General features: G+C 45.7%; 1 pseudogene; it reads right to left on the bottom strand.

Annotated features, from left to right (window-relative positions):
• Positions 1-809: 809 nt before the first annotated feature.
• LOC131899739 (melanoma-associated antigen 10-like) lies at positions 810-2,304 on the bottom strand (annotated as a pseudogene).
• Positions 2,305-6,078: the final 3,774 nt, after the last annotated feature.

Here is a 6,078-nt window from a genome sequence, read left to right as displayed (position 1 = left end):
TTCCTGTCTGCCATATCCACCTGCTATCCAAAAGGAACTGTTTATGGGAACAGAGAGGTGGCTCAATGGTTAAGAGAGCATACTTTAATTCCAGAGGAGTCAGATTCAATTCCTAGCACCCACAGTAGGTGGATTATAACTGCTTGTAACTTCAGCTTCAGGGGCATCTGACACCTCGAGCCTCCTAGTGTACTGGCACTGACATGCACAGATCCACACATGTACACATAATTACTCACAATATAATAAAAACTAAAAACCCAACAAACCCCAAAAAGAACTGTTCTGAAAATGGAAAAGGAACTGCTCAGAATGGAAACATTCACTTCTCAGGCCTAAATCACAGCATGAAATGATTCCTTTGGTTTAAGAGGGCACCTCATTTCTTCTTGATATGGCTACTGCTAATGTACTTGACCACTTATGGCAAGCACATCCAGCTTTTCCTAGTATTACCCCATGAATACAGGACCTTGCAAACAACAGGTCCTCAATAAATCAGCCAGTAAGCAGGGCGGCTTATTTATTTGTATTGTAATTTTATTAAAAAGAACTTGCAAATCAAAAACATCACACACTGAAATAACCAGATCCAAAGTCTATACATCATAGTGAGCTTCTCTATAATTCTGAAGCTGTGGAGCGTCACACTGAGGAACTTATTAGGATACAATTCCTCATACAATTTCAAAAAGCCATCCACATTAGATCTACACATGTAACTTAATTTTACAGAGGAACAGATTTTGTTGAAGCGGAAAATAAGATTTAACCATTTGTTTCATTTTTCTCTATTTTTTGACATTGGATATATTACTAAATTCTTTCACAATTCAAATTAAATTCCTATTTCAATGTTACTACAGACCACAAAATAAGATGGAAGGTTTTGTATAAAGTAGCAAAAGATGGGTAGGTGTGGTGGCACAGGTCTTTAATCCTGGCACTCAGGAGGAAGAGGCAGGTGGATATCTGTTGAATTCAAGGCCAGCTTCGACTACATGGAGAATTCCAGGCCAGCTAGGGCTACACAGTGTGACCCTACTGCAGAAAGCAGTACATGTGTCATTAGTACTATTTATAGACTTAGATTCTGAAGCCCACTAAGTCCTTCAATTAAGAGAAACAAGATTTGAAAAAATACCAAAAAATAAAAGTTCCAAGTTACCCTTATAAAACAGGGAGAAAAAAAAAGACGGTATTCATTTACTTTCACTGGCTGTCTTTACTACTTAAAACAGTGACTGCCACCTTCAAACACAGTGAAGGCTCATCTGAGACTTCATTCAGAAAGCTCCTAAATGTGGCACTAGAACTTGTATTGGCTGTGAAGTGTGCCATTTGTGGTGGCAATTCTAAACAGAATTCCCTGTTCTCTCAAAGCCACTAAATGCAGGCATTGGAAGGATCTGGAATCACTTAATTCATCCTGCTGATCTGAGCCAAAAACTCTAAGACATCCACACTTGTGGTTTCAGCATGGGCCTTTGAACCCCATAGGAATTCATAGTGAGGGGGCTCACTGTCAGGCACTGGATTATATTCCAGATACCCTTCCTGTACAAAAGTTTCAATGAAAAGCTTCTTGGCATTCCCAGCTACATAGTGATTTTCCATGGGACTTACTCCCATCGTATTTAGTGCTCGCCAGATCACATTCTCACTGACACGGTTGCCATGCATGCAGATGACACCTAGGGCAATTATTAGAAGGCCTGTTTTGGGCATGCCTTGGCCATTAGTAAGCATCCCTTCATAAGTGATTCCCAGGGCAATGGCAAGGGCATAGGTGTGGACCACAGGGTCCACTTCTATCATGTCAATGCCAAAGACCAGCTTCAAACCCTCAGAGGCCTCATTAAAGATCCTATTGTAGTGCTTCTCATCATCTTCTACAATCTTTTCTATAATTTCTGCCTTGTTGGTCAGCTCCTTGAATCTATACTTGAAGAGCAGGAACCGAACCAAATCAGCCACCTTTGCACTTAGTGCATGGTGCAATACCATGGGGCCTTCCAGCTCCCCTATTTGGTTGCCAGAGGCCTCATCAGATGGGGATATTGGAATGGAGGCCATGACAGTGGGAGGAGATATGGCTCGTTGAGGACTCTGATGAAATTTTGGTATCCCACCAGCAGGTGTCTTCCTAGGGATGGTTGGGCTAGTGGAAGAGGAGGACTTGTTGTCATTGGACTCTTCTCCCTCAGCCACAGAGAGATCAGAACTCATCCGGCCCTGTTCTTCTCTTGGGGCCTGAGATTCTCCCTGAAAGTTGTAATACCACCTCTTCTGACCGTGAGACATGATGTTCTTGAAGCTAGCAGGTAGGAGGATGGGCAGGAACACAGTGATACAGACTCAGACCTGGGGCAAGAAGAGAGCAGTGTGAGAATACTTTGCTGACAGTTATACCTCTGAAACCTCTCAAAATGGCCTGCTGCAGTTTTTCTCTTAGGTAGCACTGTATGGCCACAGGGGAACCTGTCTTTCTGTCCCTCCTATTACTTATGACACTGAAGGAAGTAGTGAGAAATGTCTTCAGAGCACAGCTAGGTTACAGAGCTTGACACTCCAGCGGGGCAGGGAAATGTGTAGTCCCTGTGTTCTGGGGTGGATGGGACCCTTGATATCTCACTTTAACTCCTGACTCTGCTTGGGCTTCCCCTATGTCTGACCTGAGGACACTGCCTCAGACCAAGTCCTTCACTTCTGGTCCCTGGAACTCCTGTAAGAGATACAGAGGCATCCTAGAGCTGCACAGTGTGAAAATACTAGGCGCCTGGCCCTGATAGGAGAGGAGAGCTGGACTCTGGGTAGTTCCTCTGCTATCTCATATGGTACCTTCTTCAGTCACTCTTTGCACTGTCAGGGTCTGGACCCCACCTCTATTCTGGCCTGAGGCCAGCTTCTTGCAATGAAATGCCACAGCTTTGAGATAGGACAAGGCAGTGAGGGAGCCTTGTATCCAGCTACCCTTTCCCAGGGTGACAGGAAGAGGTAACATACTTCACTAGGGTCTATGTGTATCAGGAAGTAGAGCCCGTCTCATACATACCTTGATAAATTGCAAGGACTGAACTGCTTCCCCTAATGAGCTGAACCCACCTTCTTTAACGTGAAGATGTATTTCTGTGAGAAAGAAGAAAAAGGAAGTGAGGGGAGGAAATCCACCTACAGTCCCCAGGTTTTCCCACAGCCAACAGAAACACTAGGTCCCATGTGTTTGGGTGATGGGACTCTCTCAGTCCTCACCTTGAGTTCTGACACAACTGGAATCTTTTCTCAGATGACCTGAGTCAAGATCGTCTTGATAGGGCCTTCAGTTCTCTGAGACCAATGACCTAGAAACAGACAGAGGGCTTAGACTGGTGGCACTGCCCAGGATTGTGGGGATGATGGTGACAAGGGTTGCAGTGCAGACTTCTGTGGAGACCCTGTCTGTGCCATAGACTGGAGTTACCTCAGTCAGCCCTTGATGTCTTTGACTCTTTCCAGATCCTTTAATACCTGTGCCTAGCTGAGATCACCCACTGAGCTTAAATTCCTCATTTCCCCCTCAAATCCTGAAAACTCTCAGGAGAAGCAAACAGATAGCCATATCTCTTCAGCCCTGCATGGGATCTTCAGGGTTGCCTACCTGATCTTGACTCATCTCTGCTCATATAGGGTTCCCTAAGTCCACCAGAAGTTTATTCATCTGATGTGTCTTTTCTGACATCTCCCCTTTATAGCAGACCTCATATCCCCAGAGATTCTGCACAACCCTCATATTTCCCTGACACCCCATAGGCTAAAGTGAAGGTGCACTGCATCTGGTTACTCTTCCCAGAGATTACCAGGGCTGACAAGAGGGTGGAGGTAACCATGTGCTCTTAAGTGCGAGCTCCCCACTGTTGTCCTCCATTTCCTACCTTTAGACTTCTTAAGACCTGGACCCTTCCCTCTGCTTAGGTAGTGTTCTTTGTAGTAAAATCCCCAAACTCTCTCAGACCTGGATACAGAAGTCAGAAATCACTTGCTTATTAGTGTCTATCTGGGCTCAGGGCAAGGGTATAGTTGGTCCCCATCCACGGTACTCTCAGTCCTTCCTAAATATTCATCTTGACTTCCCTTACTCTGTTGACCCGAAGCCTTACTTCTACCTACAAAGCCTCTCCCCTTTTGGACCAAGATGTGGAAAACAGGCATTACTTTATTGGTCACCTCACTCCCTGGGCTGACCATACGACCAGGCTTCTGTGGGACCCTTCTTGTATTAGAATTCTCCCCCTCACAATCTGGACCTTTTCCCCTCTGACCATGACAATTCCTTCATTTCTGATACCCAAGACTGTTGGAGACTGACCCAGGACTGTTTGACCCAGGACTGTTGTGTCTTGAGTTTTCTGCTTCGTGGAGTCTTGCAAAAACAGGGCATCCTTGGCCCAACCACCAAATGTACGTTTAGATAAACCACTTGGCATAAACTGTAATCAGCCAGCTGCAGAAGCCTGGGACCAAAGAAACACCCCACCCTGACCACCCTGACTTCTTCTCAAGAAAATGTTTTCACTCTCCCTGCTCCCACTCCCTGCCTGAAATCCTGCTTATAAGCTGCAACATCCTGCCAATAAACGGGACCTTGACGCGACTCAGACTGACTCTGTCTTTCTTTATGCGCCTGGTCTCCTTCTTCTCTCGCCCCCATTGGCTTTCAGGTGGTTCCCTCCTCGAGACCCTCAAATAACCTGACCTGCTGGATGGGTCACAAGACAAAATCTTGGGAACTCCACATCTGGCCATAGATCCTGAGCTTCCCAGAGTTAACAGGGAGGGCATAGTGGGATACTTTGGTGGCACTTTATCATCCCTTGCAGTCTTCCCTATGACTCCTAGATTATTCTGGACACCAACATCTGGTGATCTCAGTCTGCCGCCCCCAGACCAATGCTCTGACTCCAGGGGACTCCTGAGACAGAAGGAGGGGTGGGGGGAAGGGAGCTGGGGGTCTAAGTATCTCCCCTGAAAAGCCTATTTCCCTGTGGTTCAGGGCTGGCAACAGGGTCAAGGATGAAACCATCCTTGAAGGTTACTTGGAGTTTCCCTGTATTTGGACTAGAGCTTCCCAAGTCTGTCCTTGGGATCTTACTGTAACCTCTCACAGAGCTATGCAGACCTCAGAACAGGACTGTGATTGCCAAAATCTACTGAAGTGGAGGATTAACAAGACAGCCCCTGTATGGTACAGGGCTGAAAACAGAATCAGAGTCAGATCATTCTTGTGGGGAGTATCTCCATCAGGGGGAAACTTCTAAATGTATCTCCAAGGTCTCACCAAGTTCCCTAACAGCTCCCTCAGAACACAGTTCCAAATTCCAGAGTTCATTGCGGCAAAAGGAAGACGTGGAAGAGCTCATTCCAACAAGGTGTCACCATTTGGTGTAGGGTGAACAAAAGTGGTACGAATAGATTGTTTGAGGTTCTGCTATCAGGACTGGGGCATCTCCATTCTACCTTCAGAGTCTCTCAGAATCCTGCCATAAACCCCTGGGTCCTCTTTGCTGTATGAACCTTAGAACATGGCTCTGAATTCCAAAGTCTACTAAAGCAGGTAGAGGGTATTAATTCTCATTTGAACAAAGTGAGGTTTGTTATGGTGCAGGACAGATAAAAGCTGGGGTTTGACTTTTTGGAGATACTATTAGGACTGGGGCATCCTCAATCTACCCTCAAGGTCTTACCATACTTCACAAAGCCTGGCTCTCAAAAAAAAAATGTTTCCTAAACTAAGTGTAATCTCAGTACTCAAGAGGCCAACCTGATCTATACAGAATTTCAGGATAGCTTTGGCTACATAGTGGGGACCATCTCAGAACAAAATGAAATAAACCAACCAAAAAAGAAAAGACCCTGTCTCAGCTAGGCAGTGGTGGCACATGCCTTTAATCCTAGCACTCGGGAGGCATAGGCAGGTGGATCTCTGAGTTCGAGGCCAGCCTGGTCTACAAAGTGAGTTCCAGGACAGCCAGGACCACACACAGAAACCCTGTCTCAAAAAACAAAAACAAAAAAAGACCCTGTCTCAAAAACTCAAAACAA

This window comes from Peromyscus eremicus, chromosome X (assembly GCF_949786415.1).
Source record: "Peromyscus eremicus chromosome X, PerEre_H2_v1, whole genome shotgun sequence".
Classification (NCBI taxonomy): domain Eukaryota; kingdom Metazoa; phylum Chordata; class Mammalia; order Rodentia; family Cricetidae; genus Peromyscus; species Peromyscus eremicus.
Note: the sequence above shows the minus strand (reverse complement) of the source record. Positions and strands in the feature narration are given on the sequence as shown.